We start from the raw sequence: 15,651 nt of genomic DNA, 5'->3' as shown, positions 1-15,651 counted from the left end.
AGTCCCGAAGGGGGGTGGGAACGAGGGGCACCCAGCCCTGCCCAGGGAGCAGAGCCGCCCCAGTGGCACAGGGATTTTTGCAGCAAGACAAGAGCTCCTTCAAAGGGACAACCAAGAAAGAAAGGAAGAAATGGGCCATTTCTCTCCAGGTCAGAAGGAAATTACTGCACTGCCATTAGCTCCATGCAGCAGGCAAGCAGCTTCAGCTCTCACGTGCCCAAGTGCTGAGCACTGATCACAGCAGCTCCATCACTGCGGGCAAAGCCGAGAGGCGCAACGTCCGCGTCCCACGCAGAGCTGGAGGCTCAGTGCAGGACAGCAGAGGGTACCCACCTCATCCCACACCCACCCCTCCAGGCAGACCCCCCGCCATGCCCCCACGTTGCTGCCGCCGCTCACTGGCATCTTTGTGGAAACCAAGGCCATTTCTTTGCCCACCTGCTCATCCTTCGGCAGGCAGGGACAGCACAGTATCCCAGTTAGCTCACTCCAGCTCTTCCCCACTTGCAAGCTATGGCGGGGAACTTTGCTTTGGCTCCTGCATTTATTTTTTTTTTCTTAATTGCAAAGCCTCTGTGAAGCACAGCAGAATTCAGACGTGGTGAAGGAGGGGATGCCGGGTTAAGTTCTCTCTCGCCAGGCAAAATCTTAAGTATTCAGGTCGAGTGCCCCAGCGTTCGCAAAGCCACGGCTCAGCAGGCAGCAGCAAGCAGAAACCCCAGATTTTAACCCCAAAACTCACCTGATCCACCCCTGGATGCAGCCCCTTCAGATGGATGCACAGCGCTAGAAATCACAACGCCCGCACAACCCCAGCCCTGCCGACCCGCTCGGCTCCGTGAGGTCCTGCAAACGCCGGGATCCGCTGCTGCTGCACTCGGTGCCTTGCAGGAAAGGCTGATGCTCCCCCGCTCAGCCCCACGGATGTGGGGACGGCGGCAGCCCCACGCCGGGTGCCACCACTCCACGCTGCCCTGCAGGCTGCTGCAGTCCGACGACAGCAGCTCCCACTGGGAGCGGATCACTCCAGGAATATTTATCACGCTATATATTTATATATATATATATCCTTAACTGCAGGCGAGCGCTCTCCTTCCCCCTCCCATCGCAAAGCAGGCCACGGCTAATCCCTCACTTTGAAGGATTGGCTCGCAGTGAGGGGAAGGCAAGAAAGGAGGATTCGGCTGCAGAGCATCGACGGCAGCGCCGCACCTCGCCGGGCTCCCACTGCACCCAGCAGGCAGCTCCGAGGGGGGAGGAAGGAGCCTTGCTTCTGCCACACACAGCAAAACCCCACAGTTCTGCACAGCGGAACGGCTCGGAAAGGGAGCACAGCTGAAATGTTGGTGCTCGGCGATGCCTGCAGTGCTGTGTGCTGTTTCTACTCCCCATTGCGCCAGCACCCCGAGTTTCCCCTCTGACAGCACCAACCTCTGCCTGCACGCAGCCCTGCAAACACGGACACCTCCGTCCTCAGCCAGGCTTGGTGCAGGGCCATCAGAAAACCCAGGGCCACCCTGAAGAGGAAGCCCCACCGTGAAGCCCAAGAGCAAAGGGAACGGTGCCCACGGTGGGCTCAGAGCTGGGGAGGGCGGAGGGAGCGGGTTCGTGCATGTTATAATTAGGACCTGCCACTTCTTCAAGCCGTTGCCTTTCTGGGAAGAGCAGGATGGGGGTGGCTGAGCTGACAAATCCATCCTCCTGCTGCCTGATGCCGAAGTTGAGGCACGTGACGCCCTTTTTTTGGGGAGCCTGTGGGCTCCTCCAAACGGCAGCGCTGTGCCCCGGGATGCAGGCTCAGCCTGCGGCTGCAGCGCAGCTTCAGCTCCTGGTGGAAAAGCCACACGGAAAGCCCCTCTCTGCATCTCTGGGGTGCAGAAACAGCTACAGCTCGGAGCCTGCTGCAGCCCCCCAGTCGGATCTGCCCATATCCACAAACCCAGGGCATCCAGAGCCCTCTGCTGCCCTTGCAAAGCTGCTCTGGGCGGGAGACCCGACGCAACCCCCCCCTCACCCGCCGCAGCAGCACAGAAAAAATCCCCGCTCCCACCCAGCGACGGCAGGGAAGGAAGAAAGCTTTTTCTTTTGGCACTTCTCTTGGCATTTGCCTGAGCTCTTCACTGCATTCAACAGATCGGTTCCGCTCCATCCTTCCCCGCCAGCACACAGCCAGCGCCGACAGCCCCCCCCCCCCCAACGCCCCCAGCCCAGCACTGCACACCCCCAACCCCACATCACCTACGCGGTGCGTTCCCCCCCCCCCCCCCACACACACACACTCCCTTCCCCACCGCAGACACCGCCGAAGGCAGCGGCTCTACCCCTGGGGCAGCAGCAGGAGAGCGGCAGAGCACGGCCAACTCATCGCACCGGGGGAGGAGGAGGAGGAGGAGAGCGGTGGGGCCGTGTTTGGAAGCGCTGGGAGAGTTCTCCGCTTTTTTTCCCACGGCTGCCAACTTCGGCTCCCGCAGCCGCACCGCTCTCCCAGGAAAAAAAAAAAAAAGAAAGAAAGAAAGAAAAAAAGGAAAAAAAGCCACCGAGAGGCGACAGAGGAAAACAAACCCCGGGAGCTGCGTGTGTGCACAGCGGCTCCCAGCCCGGAGATGGGGCTGCTGCAGCTCCGGGTGAGGCTGTGCCCCCACCGGCCCCCCTCAGGCTGCAGAGGGGACTCCCACCCCCGGGATCCCCCTGCCCTGCGGTCAGCTCTGCGGCCCCTGCCGTGCTGCTGTGCCCGCTGCGGCGACGTGAGCGCAGCATCCCCCGCCTCGAGCCCCTTCCTTGTCCCGTCCCCCCCCCCCAAATCCAGGCTCAGGGTAGAGCCGTGGGGTGCCCCCTCTCCGTGTCCCGCAGCGCGGGGTGCAGCGGGGAGTCGAGGGGCAGAGCATCGCCGCCCCATCGCTATTAATCATGCAATGAGGTGGGGAGGGTCCCGGCCGCTGGGGACAAGCTGTGGCCGAAGGGGAGTGAGGGGCTCTTTGCTGCAACCCCCCCTCCTCCCCCCCACCGCCGCAGCCCCCACCTTCAATTAAAAAAAAGGGGGGGGGGGGGGGGAAATGCTGGAGTGGAGCGGAGAGAGAGAGCGGGGCTGCGGGAAGGGAGGGGGCAGCCGCTCTGCAGGAAGGTTTGGGGGGGTGGGGGGGACGCCCCGCACTTACCCGCGGGCAGCGCACGAAGTTGGCGGCGGCTCCGACCCCTTCTCCGGCCGCGGCCGCCGCCTCCGGCCCCGGGGGGGGCTCGGGCAGCCAGGGGGGGCCCTGCGGCATGCGGAGGGGACGAGCCCTGCCGGGGACAACCCCCCCCGCAGCCCCGGCCCCGGCCCGGAGCCGAGAGAGCCGCAGCCGGGCGGGACCCGCCGCGCTCCGCAGCCGCGCCGAGGAGGAGGAGGAGGAGGAGGAGGAAGAGCAGCAGGAGGAGGAGGGCTGGGGCCGGGGAAGTTTTGCATGAAGAAGCGCTGGGAAGCCCGCCGCGGGGTTTGCCAGCCTTTTAAAGCAGCAGCGCAGCGCGGAGGGATGGTGGGGGGGGTTAATGGGGCGCCCCACGCCCCCCCGTTGCTCCCCCCGGGCCGAGGAGGGGGGATCAGCTGCACCTCCGCCCGCCCCCACCCCCGGCGGTGCGGTCAACGCGGCAGCGGGAGGATGATGGAGCCGACACCGCCGTGCCCCCCGGACCTGTCCCTTCCTGGCACGGAGCAGCGAGATGGATTTTGCTCATCTTTGTCCTCTCCTCCCATCCCTTCCCATCACCTGCAGCCGTCGGCAGAGCCGTGAACACAGCAGCAGCACCAACAGGCACCCAGGCCTCCCACACCTCATGGGTCACGTTCTCTAATTTCTGCACTTGAGGGAGCAGAGGAGCATAATAACACTGAGGGGTACAAACGCTGCAGCCTCTGCCAAGCCCTGCGGGACCCTCCAGTGCCAGGGGAGGGCACAGGGCAGTCCCTACACCGGGCTCAGCTCCCACTGTGTGCACTGTCTGCCACCCCCAAATTTCACCTTCTCACAATGAAATCAGCAGAACAGCACCCCGGGCTGCTGCCCTTCTCTCCATCCTCTCATCAAATGATGCCGTCACCCACTCTGTGCACATTCCCATGGATGTGCACGTGCACTGCCTTGTTTTTGTTGCTATTAAACAACCCACCGGGCTCTGGCGGCTCTAAGGAGCCCATCGTGTCGTGTCGATTCATTAATCTAGAGAAAACACAGCCCCCAAGTAATGACCATTGACACATTAACTGCTCCAATCCATCACGGTAATGAGTGTGAGATAATCGGTCACTGGAGTACAGGCAGAGCACACCGTGCATGTGCTCAGACACCCCAGGCCCTGCACTCGGGGGATGCTGCAGCTCCACCTGCCCCAAAACACAAAGCACGGCCCTTCCAGCACCCATTTCCAGCCTTGTCTTCGCTGAGGGTTGCTTCATATTGCCTGCTTGGCAATATGAATCAACAGCAGCCCTGGGTGGAAGGATGCAGCAGCTCAGGGCTCAGTGCTGGTAGCGCTGGAGGACAGACCCTGTTTGGGATGCTGGAGAGGAGCCGGTGTCCCAGAAACACTCTGGACCTCGTGGCTCCCAACACAACAGCCTGGCCAGGCTCTGGAGGAGCTACGTGCTGCCCAGCAAGACACACTCTCCTGGAAAGCTGGCTGGGCTCCCTCCTGCCATTAAATAAGTGGCAATATTCCCGTGGAGTTGGATGCTCACGGGATCGTGCCCGGAGCGCTGTCTCCTGCAGGCAGATCGGGCTGTTGCAGTGATCTCATATCCAGCCAGAGCCAGAGCGGTTCTCGTTGGCATTCAGCTCTGGTGCAGAGGAGGGCAGCCCTGGAGATGGGTCGGGCCCTTCCAGGCCCCCCATGCACACACCCAGCTGCAATCCAAGCAAAAGGACTGCTGCACTTTGCCTTCTCCACAACTGATGGGGAGGGGACACAAGAAGACAGAGGACTGTGGCAACACAGCTCTGGGCTGTGCTTTGCCCTGCTGATAACAAGATCCCATCCCCAAGGAGAGGTTCAGGCCAGCAGCTCTCACCCAGCGTCCGTCTGTCTTTGTTGTCTGTGGGTTACTTCCGAAATAAGGCTGAAAAAGCAGACTGATGTGTCTGCCTGGCTGTTCCCCTGGGGCCATTTAGGGGTGTAGAGGTGGAGTGACCCCATTTGTCCACCCTGGCTGCCAGGGTAAGGATGCACCCAAGGGGTTATTTGTCCCAGCCTGGTGCAGGACAGAGATATATGAACAGGAGTATGGGGTACACCCATTGGTGCCCGTGTTCACCAAGGACACCTCTGCCTGCCCCAATGTGACAAAGCCTTAGGGCAGCCCATCCAGGCCCTGAGTGCCCCAGGCTCATGGGATGCACATGGGGCTGAGGGGGGCTGCAGCTCACCGTGGGATAAGCCAGGCACAAATCCCCTCACTGAAAGCAGCTCTCGGAGGTGCCCTAAGGTCAGCCTTATCCTTGCTGCTTCGGGTTGGGTGAAGCCCTCCACCACCTCAGCGGGATTTCAGGGGCATCCGGGTGAAGGATTGGGGTCTGACTGCAGCAAGGCGACGCGGACACGTGGCTCTGCTTCGCCCAGGCCCCGAGAAATCGCGAGGGAAGCTAAAACTGCACCCGATTTTGGGCTGAAGCATCGCCAGCAGCGTTCTCCGCTAGAGGCGCTCTGCGCTCTTCGTGCTGCTGCAGCCACCACCACCTGCAGGAGCAGAGACCGCAGGGCGACAAAGCGAGGGCACGGCTTTGGGCTCATCCCTCCCTCCACCCCGGCTCTCACTTCTCGTGGAAACTCACGGAACAGCCACTCATGAGAACCTTCGCTCCTTTTCCGCGTCTTTTTACTTCGAGGTCTCTTAGGTCAACCTGGGGGATAAACCATCACCTCGCCCTGGTGCTCACAGCATGAAGCTGGGCAAAGCAGCACCTGGCTGCCGACAGGTAGCACTGCCCCATGGCTGGCAGCTCCTCCAGCAGCTGGGGGAAAGCTCCAGTGGGAGATATCCCTATCCATAGCCATCCCCCCCCCCAGCCCTGAGGGAGGCTCTCCCCCCCAGGCGCAGCATCTCTCCTCCCCGAACCCCATGGATGCGCAGCTCCATTTCTCACCATCCTCTCCCCGCTGTCAGCCAGGAGGCAAAATATCACCGGCGCTCATGTCAGCGTCGGGAACGTCAAAACACAATTAACATTTAGAAACCTGGCTCAGCCCGATGGGAAAGGCCACGACGAGGCGGGAGGGATGCGAGCAGCGGGGGCGGGCGGGAGACATCCCAGTGATAAAGTGATAAGGAGAGCAGCACTGTTGGGGGGGTTATCTGACATGTGTGGGGTTACCCCCCACGTGCCCAGAGCCATCCCGAGTTCTGTGCTGCACACCCCACAAACAGTCACCGCTGCAGACACTGCTGGCCTTCAAGTCAGAGCATTTCCAACCATCAGATGCTCCGGGAGAGTTCAACACTGTCAGCAAATGGACGCAGGGATCGATACGGCCTCACCGGGCTCCAAGGAAGAGGAAGGGAACAAATCGCTGCCTCTCCCCTCTTGGAGGCAGAGTTGGAGGAATACACCCCACCCTGAGCTCAGCTCCACGCTCACCTCCAGGACACGGAGATGACAAAGATCAGCAGCTCCACGAGCTCAGCATCCTCCCCTGACCCTCCAGGCCCTGCACGAGGCTCGGGCACACCGTCATCCCCCATGGCACAGCCCCCACCCACCGCCTCCAGCCTGGCTCCCCTCCAGCAGGGAAGGTCACCACGTCCCTTGCACACATAACCCAGCAGACGCTCTGCTTGCAGTTTTCATTTTATTTTTTGAATAGAGGAAAACATGAAACCGCATTTATGGACCGGACTCTCCGGCTCAGCTCTGCAGAAGGGTTTGAATTATTGATGGCTGAGCCACCACCTCCTCCTCCTTCCTCTCCATGGGTCACTCACGGCACGGAGGAGAGGCGCGAGGAGCGTGCACGGCCCGTGTCATCTGTGGGATGTGCTCCCAGCACTGCTTTGGATGCCATTCTCTGCTGGTTAGAAGGGTGAGGAAAAGAAATCTTTAATTCCAAGCGAAATATGAATAGGATGGTAATTAACCGCAATATCAGTGCTATTAGAGAAGTCCCAGCAAGGGTTGTTTTCGTGTGTGTTTGAAGAAAAATATGTTGGTGGGGGTAAGGAGGGTGTGTGGGGATGGTTTTGGGGCACCCCATTTTTCTGTAGGGGAAGGAGGAGGTGCAGCAAAGGGGTGGATGTGGGCAGGTTGGGGGTCTCGGTGCTGGGGATGCAGGAGCCAAAGGGAAACCTGCAAGAAAAGGGGAGGAGAAGGAATTCAGAGGGAAAGGAAGGTGGAAGAATGCACTGCCACCGCTGTCCTGCCCCCTGGAGGGGTACTGAGCAGGAGGTTTGCACTCACATCAAGCATCAGGGAGAGCACGGGGAATGGGATGAGCACAGCTGGAAGTTTGCAGGTTGTTGGGAATGGGACACGAGGAGCACATGGGGCAGCCCAGCAATGCCCTGCAGCCGTCTGCCACCTCCATGCACAGAGAGTGCCCACAGAACAGCCCGAGCTCTCCTGCATTGGGTAATCAGAGCTCGAGCTGTGATTTACCAAAGCAAGGAAAGGGTGGCCAAACAAAACACAGAGACAAAGCAATTTGGCGTGCCCAAAAAACGCACCAATTACAGACCTGGAGGGGGGAGAAAAAGAGTGAAAAATAAAAAGAAACCGCTTTGGATTTCTTTGCACAAGAAAGAGACTCCTACACACAAACAGAACATGAATATGGGTAATGGATATGGATATTTCGGAGAGCAAAAATGGTACTGACTGAGCTCTTATTGGATCAACACACACACACTGAGTCCATGTTTCTCTCGAGGAGTGAGGATAATGGGATGCCGAATGTCAGACCGCTTTAAATATATATAAAACTCATTATATGCTTCATGACTAACCAGATTTTGATGGAAAGTGTTGCATTTTAAAGAAATGGAGTGGTTGGGGGGCGGGGGGGGGGGGGGGGGGGGGGGGGGAGTTGGGATAAAAAGCCCATCCGGGCTCACGGGGAGGAATTAGCGATGAAAGAGGGATGATTCGTCTGCAGGCTGTGAGCGACAGCCACCCCTCCTCCTCCTCCTCGTGAGGAAGGCAGCTGCACCTGTGCCAGTTCCTGGCAGCCCCCCCCCCCCCCCCTGCTTCCCCATTATGGGGGCTCTGGGCCCCTTCCAGCAGTTTCCCTGCACCCCAAAGCCTGCACGCTGCTCAGCTGATGTGGGCCCCCAGCAAAAAGCTGCCTGAACCCCCAACCACCTCTTTGTGTGGACCCCCCTACGCTCCCCCCCGTGGCATCTGTGGGCACAGAGCTCACGCAGGGCGTACGCAGCCCCACTTCTCCACGAGCAGCACTGCTCCCCACGGCTGCCCAACCTCCTCCATCTGCAACGCCGGGTCCCCCTCTCAGGGATTTATTCCTCCCCTCCCCGTGCGCGCAGCCTGAAATTCCCCCTCTGTGGCTCAATGGCCCCGGAGCGAAGGAGGACAAAGGAATCGCGCCCGGCTTTCGCAGCCCAGAGATGGGAGCACCGCCGCTCTTCTCCTCGGCAACACTCCCACCTAACGGCAGGAGAGCCGAGCGGGCTCAGCAGCAGCGAGGAGGCCGACATTCCGATAGCAACGAGCGCGTTAACCCAGCGCCCATCGCACGGGCAGCGCTGGCATTTCGTTGCACGCTTTGCCACAGTTCCCCTCTTGCAGCGCTGATCCCCCGCTCAGCCCACCGCCTGCACCCCGCAGAGTGCCCACCACCCCCGCGGCGCTGCAGCAAAGCCACAACCCGCACTAACGTGGCTTTTCCCAACCCGATGTGCTGGCCAGAAACCGGCCACAGGCTCTGGGTGATGCCCTGCATCTCGCTAGGGATGCTGCTCTGTATGGATGCGGGGAGGGGAGGTGGGATTTGGGAACGTGACTTCAGGGACAGCACGGGGGGCAGCTGCTGGCAATGGGCTCCAGCCACTGTGTGCGTATGGGGTATCAACTCCAGCCCAGATGGAATGATGGTTTATGGGAGAGGACAAGAGATGCCGCCCGAGTCAATGAGGGTCCCCCGAAACGAAGAGCAAAGGCACGTAATGTGAGCACCCGGCGTCACAAACGGCACGGAGCTGTTCTACCAGCAGGAGGCAGGTCGGGGTGCTCCAGCCAAAGCATCCCACACGTCCACAGGCACACGGGCAGAAGCCTGGACAAAGCAAACTGATATATTTCTCTCCCTAAGGGTGGCTGAAGAAGACCAAGTGCCAAGAGCAGTGGGGGAAAGCAGACCCAATTCTCACACCGGTTGCTCCCATCCTCATTAGAAAGCCATTGGGAAGAGATGGAAGGAGCGGCTCTTCCAGAGGAATGGGGTTTGTGGTGCCACCAGCATGAGGCTGTGCAGTCCCAAAGAGAGGGGAGCAGGCGGCTCTGCTCGGTTCCATTTGGATGCGGGAGGGGTTTTGCCACCTGCAGTGCTCACGGGCTGCAAACTCTCTTTAAAGGAAAGAAAACTAAAGGAGAGAAAGAAAGGAGAGAGCACATTTGGTGTTAAAATTAACGGTGATGGCCAGACGGCACACAGTGCCTCTGCATCAGCAGGGCAACGGGAGGAAAATCTTTACGTGTTAACTAACACAGACACTGCTGATGGAGAGGAGCCGATTCCCTCAGCCCTCCCATCCAGAGCACTTTGTGGGGCGGGGAAGCAATGGGGTCTGGCTCTGTCTGTGGGACCCCCGAGGTGCCAGGGCAGCCCCAAGACTGCCCCAGCAAAACGACAGCCCCGTGCCCCTCCCAGACCCTCCATAATTCATGCAACATCCTCCTGAAAGAAATACCCTCCTCAGGCATCAAATATTCATGGCCTCGTACTTTGCAAGGAAACGCTGCCTTCCTTGGAGCCCGACCAAGCAGCCAAGGCCGGCACGGATTTGCTTTTGCAGGAGTAATTATGTTACCCATCGACCAACTGCAGCAATGAGGGGCTGTGCTGGGGGTGTCGGTGCGTCCCCCCCCCCATGCAGGAAAGCTGCAGTGAGAAGCAGCACCGTACCCAAACCCCACTGCAAAGCAGAAATCCTCCTTCTCCGAGTGGCAGAACGCTGCCGGAGCACCTCAGAGCCCCAATTCCAATGTCACCGGGCTGCCCTGGGGGGACGTGGAGGGGACAGTGCAGCTGTGGGGCTGCGGTGGCACATTGGGATGGGTGAGAACCGCCCCGATGGCACAAAACCCCTCCACCAATCCCTGCTGGGCGTCGCACGGCCGCGACCGAATAACCCATCTGCTGCGCTGCATTAATACTTAAACGCCCTTTGGATTAATCTTTAAAGAAACGATCGCATCGTTATTAATTAAAAAGAAAAAGGAAGAAATGGCGCTGTCTGCGGGGCGGTGTCTCCCACCCCAAAGTGCCCCAGGGCTGTCCCGGTGAGGTTGGGGCCATGGGAGGAGCAGCTCCAACAGCACTTGGGGGGGACATCGCCCACCAGGGGACCCGGAGCAGAGCAGAGCCCCCACCTTGGTGGCACGGGGTACCTTCAGCACACACTCCAGCAGCAGCACCATGCAGTTAATTATTCCCATCTTGTCCAGCGTGATAGGAGCTGTAATAAAGCATGGCCCAGATTTCACGGTTTCTCACGCTGTAAACCAATTAATAATAATAAAAATATGCCTTCATCAGTCAGCCCTCGCCTTCGTTAGCCAGCTGGGCCAGGACAGCACGGCTCGTGGCACCCCAGTGAGGGGGGTCTCCCATGTGTTGGTCACTGCAGGGTCCCCAAAAGCCCCCAGCCCAGGGGTAAGGTGGGGTGATGCTGTGTGATGTGTGGGTACAGGGGAGGAGGGAGCTCAGCACATTCAGCGAGTGCTGCAAAATGATCAGCAGCAATCTGCACAGCCAGGGGTCAGCGGGTCAGCCTTGGCCAGGAGTGAGGTGGTTTCAGGTGGCTGCTGTGGGACTGCTGCCAGCTCCCATGGTGAGGGATCCGCCCGTCAGCACTCAGCCCAGTGCAGCACATTGCTCCCGGACCACACCACCCCCCAGGGTGTTCCCACCCACCCAGGGGTCCCTTCCAGCCCCCCCTCCGCCCCACACACACACCCCAGCTCCTGCATGCCAGAGCCACAGCTGCACTCCCTGTATCAGCGCATCACCCAAATGCATCCCCTATGTCACACTGTGCGTCCCATATCCCCACATCCTGCATCCCAACCCTCACATCCTGCACCTTGCATCCCACAGCACGCATCCCCGCATCCCACATCCCCACATCTCCTCATCCCCGGGCTTCCAGCAAATGCCTCCAGTGCCTTCATGTGGCAGCCGCCCTCACTGCAGCCGGGCTGCAGTGGCAGAAAGGCGCTGGGGGCGTTTTGCGGCTCTGCCCCGCGGACCGTCTGGCGATGGGCGCACAGATCCCGCACAGATCCCGCACAGATCCCGCACGGCGGTCGCCCACGCGCAGCGGTGACACAAACCGTGTCGTCCCGCACTCCCACCCAGAGCTCTCCACGCGTCCTTCGGGAAATCCCCCGCTCCCAACCCACGCATTCTACCCAATTCTGTGCCCTCCCGGTGCCCGGCTGCGTTTTTTATTTCCTTTAAACGCAGCGCACGGCTGCGATGTTTTGGGTCCCTTCTCCTTCGAGGAGGGGGGTGGGAGGGCTGGGGGATCTCAGCAGGAAAATCACGGTCCCCACTCCCCCCCAGCCCCGAGTCACGGTGACCGCCCCCAGTTTGCACCGTCGTGATGCTGCACCCCGAAGGGGGGGGACTCTCTCACCTCGCTCAGTTCCGGCCCCCCCACGCTGATTAGCAGTTGCTAAGCGAGCAATTAATCAACCCCTCCCCACCCTGAGTTTGGTAGGGGAAGGCAGCTGCCAGCCCTGCACACCCCCACCGAGGGTTCGGGTGATGGATGGGGGGAGGAGAGCGCATTTCCCACCCCACAACAAAGCCATAGAGGTGGACGCACAGCATGGGAACCCCCCCCCCAAATCCCACAGGGCCTCTTCCCCTGCTGGGGTCAGGGGCACAGAGGGGTGTGATGCTCAGCCCCACTGCAGCTTCCAGGCTCTCAGAGCCCCCCAGCCCCTCGCTGCGCACTCCTTCCCTTCACATCCCCCCACACCTCCCCTGCTCACATTTCTGTGCTCTTTGAAAGCTGACCCCCCCCGGCTCCAGCACCGCCAGGCGCCACATCTCAGCCCCACGTAACCGGAGCTGGGAACGGGCAGTGATACCACTGACAGCCGTCCCTAATCCCCTGACTGGGCACAATGTCACATCCCCATGGCATGGCTGAGCCACACCATAGGGCTGGGTTCCACCATGTGCCTGGGTGACACCCGCTGGGGACACACGCTGCCCCCATAGACCTTTGGGGTTGGGGGGGTGATCAAACAGCCTATATGGCTCAGCCCCATGCATTGCACCATAGCTGTCTCCCTTTGCCTGGGGCATGAAATGGGGCCAACGGACAGAGCACAAAGCCAAGGGAAGTCCCACAGCAGGGGGTCCCATCCGATCCAGCATCACCCCCACATACCCCCCCCCCCCTTCCCTCCGAACAGTGGGACTCCCCCCAGGGATGGGCTGTGAAGAAGGGACAGCTGCAGAGCCCTGTAGGGCAAAGCCACCTCCTCCTCACGCTGCTTTTAAAGGCAGCACCGGCGGGCACAGCCCTAGCCTGACCTGCACAGCTCCCAGCTGGGCTGACCCACTGCTCCCACAGCCCCACGGTGCCATCAGCCCCCGCCCCACAACGCACAGTACAGCCTTCGGGTGTCCCAATGCTCAGAGCAGCAATCACCCATTCCTACAGCTTCCCCCATCCCTTCGGCTTAACGGGGTCCCGGGGAAGCCCCTCCCACACCCCCCAACGCAGCTGCCGGGACGGCTGTCCCCGTTAGATGGCAGCAGGGAACCGCGGTGCCGTCGACTCCGGTCCCGAACCCATCATCATCACCCGCCTCCTTCCAAACCCGTTAATTAAGCCCGGCCGGGACACGAGGTGCGGCGTCGGAGAGTGGAGCTGCTCTGACCACCAACCCCCCGCCCTGCCAGCTTGGCTGTGCCCCCAGCCCCACCACCCCCAGCCCCACCACCTCCTTCTCCTCCTGCACCCCCACCCCTGCGCTCCCCCCACGAGTCAGGCGTGAGCAGCACCTGAATCACAGCAGAAAGGGAAGAAAACCCCTCGGTCCCTTTTCCAACCGGAGCTGAGAGTCAAAGGGAAAGTTTGGCTGGGAAGGGTGTTTGCTCAGAGCCCCGACAAGGAGAGGGGTGCACGGAGTGTCCCCTTCGTCACAGCAAACTCAGCATCACAGCAGCCCATCCACGTGGTGGGGACAGCGCTGGAGATGTCCCCTCTTGGGGACACAGAGGTGACCACGGGCTGCTCCGCACGCAGCCCTGCCCTCTGCTGGGTCTCCCCTCCCCAACCCCCTGGCAGTGCCCACAAAGAGAGGCGTCCCGGGAAGCAGTTCAGGGGACCCCACGTGCCCCCACCCCATGCAGCACATCCCATATTGCCCCCGACCCCCGGCTCCTCTGCCTCCCTGTTAGCTTTGGATGTGCCACTTGCAATCAAACACCTCGATTAAGATAAAGATAAGGTGAGCAGACAGGGCCAGGCAGTGAGTGCTCCAATAACCACCCTTCACATTCTTCTCTGCTGCGTTCCCTATTAATGATCTACAACCTCTCATCCCTTTTTCCTCTCATCCCTTCCCTCTCATCCCTTTTTACAGTTCACTGTTGGTCCCCAGCCCTGGGGCTGCAGGGGGCTGTGTGTGTGTGTGTGACATGGGGGGGAGGCAGAGGTATTTTCTGCACCTGGGTGCTGCTGGGGAGTGGTGCCGAGGAGCTCCTGGTCTGCAGGAGGCATGGAACCGCAGGGCCAGGGGTTGGAGGTATCCTTGTGAGGATGCTCCCGTGGCCACGGGGGTGGCAAAGGGCTGCTGGTTTGTGCCGCCCCTTCCTGGCAGGAGCCACGTGAGGTGGGACTGTGGCTCGTGTGGCCACTGCTCGCCACGCAGCTGAGCCCTGGCGCGCTCAGTGCACGCGTGCCAAAGCGCAGGAGGAGATGGGAAGGGGTTGGGGCAGCAGCACGGGGCTTTGTGCTCCGCAGCCCCGAGGAGGTTTCATGTTACTGGGAAGCGGGGATGGCGGGATGTTCCCGGACAAAAGACCATTGTGCGCTGTGAGGCTGCACCGAGCCGTGGCCCGGCCCCAGCGTGGCCCACGGCCCCTGGCAGGGGCCCGAAGGAATAACCCCCCCCGGAGCACTGAGGGATGCAGAGCAGCTAACAGGGCACCGAACCCCCCAGGATGGGTCCACCATGGGGTCCCGTGGGTGGCTGAGCCACGGAGCCAAAGCAGCCACCCTGCTGCCCTCCTCAACCTAAATGTGTCCTCAGCATCCCAGGGGATGGGGACAGCAGGACAGACACCCAGCAGGATCCAGAGCAGCGCACAGCCAGACCTGAGGCTGCTGCAGCCAAGCGGGGGGGGCAGGTGGGGATGTGTCCCTGTGGGTGCCAGGTGGGGATGTGTCCCTGTGGGTGCCAGGTGGGGATGCGTCCCTATGGGTGCCAGGTGGGGATGTGTCCCTGTGGGTGCTAGGTGGGGATGTGTCCCTATGGGTGCCAGGTGGGGATGCGTCCCTATGGGTGCCAGGTGGGGATGTGTCCCTGTGGGTGCCAGGTGGGGATGCGTCCCTATGGGTGCCAGGTGGGGATGTGTCCCTGTGGGTGCTAGGTGGGGATGTGTCCCTGTGGGTGCTAGGTGGGGATGTGTCCCTATGGGTGCCAGGTGGGGATGTGTCCCTGTGGGTGCTAGGTGGGGATGTGTCCCTATGGGTGCCAGGTGGGGATGTGTCCCTATAGATGCCAGGTGGGGATGTGTCCCTATGGGTGCCACCCATTCATGGCATGCAGGGACGTGGTGGCAGCCCGGGCACAGCACACACAGCCCACCCACTGCTGCACATCCCCCAGCACACCCATGGCTTCACCCCAACGCTCGGCCCTTCCCCTCCCAGGAGCCGATTACTGCCATAAATGTCGGCACATCATCAGCTCGGGGGGTGATGGCAGTGGGTTCTTCACATCACCAGGTGTCCCCCCCCCCCCCCAGACCCACACATCTCCACGCAATGGGGTCACAAGTCTGGCGAGGCCCGGAGCCACGAGGATTAACGAAGAGGGCTCTCCCAGTGATGAACACACCCCGGGTGAACTGGTTCTGTCGCCTTCCAGTTCCCCAACGGCGTGGGCTGGGATTTGTTTTCCTGAGCAGCCCTGCAGGATCCGGTTTCCCCTTTCCCAGGGAGACGAGTGGGAATCGGGCACCCAAATCCCAAACACAGCTCAGCACCGGGATGGGGCGGTGTGGGATAAAGGAGCATCGGGTGTCCCCCCCCATACCCCCTCCCCAAAGGGCCGCCCATCTGCACCACGTGCCTATTGGGGAAGTTCAGCATCAGCGTAACTTTAGGATCTGTCCCCGGAATGGGGCTGCGGGACATCACTGCAGTGCTGGGGGATAGAGCTGCCCGGGGGGGGGGGGGGTCGGGGGGGGGGGAGGAGAAGGAAA

The 15,651-nt window shown here is 61.0% G+C and overlaps 1 protein-coding gene across 1 annotated transcript in view; it reads right to left on the bottom strand.

Annotated features, from left to right (window-relative positions):
- GRM4 (glutamate receptor, metabotropic 4) overlaps positions 1-3,384 on the bottom strand; it is a 41,270-nt gene extending 37,886 nt beyond the window's left edge. The window contains exon 1 of the mRNA XM_015298989.4: positions 3,156-3,384. The gene's annotated coding sequence lies outside the window, so the exon portion shown is untranslated. The remainder of the gene's footprint in view (positions 1-3,155) is intronic.
- Between the last annotated feature and the right edge of the window lie 12,267 nt (positions 3,385-15,651).

The sequence above is a fragment of the Gallus gallus genome, chromosome 26 (assembly GCF_016699485.2).
Source record: "Gallus gallus isolate bGalGal1 chromosome 26, bGalGal1.mat.broiler.GRCg7b, whole genome shotgun sequence".
NCBI lineage: Eukaryota > Metazoa > Chordata > Aves > Galliformes > Phasianidae > Gallus > Gallus gallus.
This window is presented reverse-complemented; position numbering and strand designations above follow the sequence as displayed.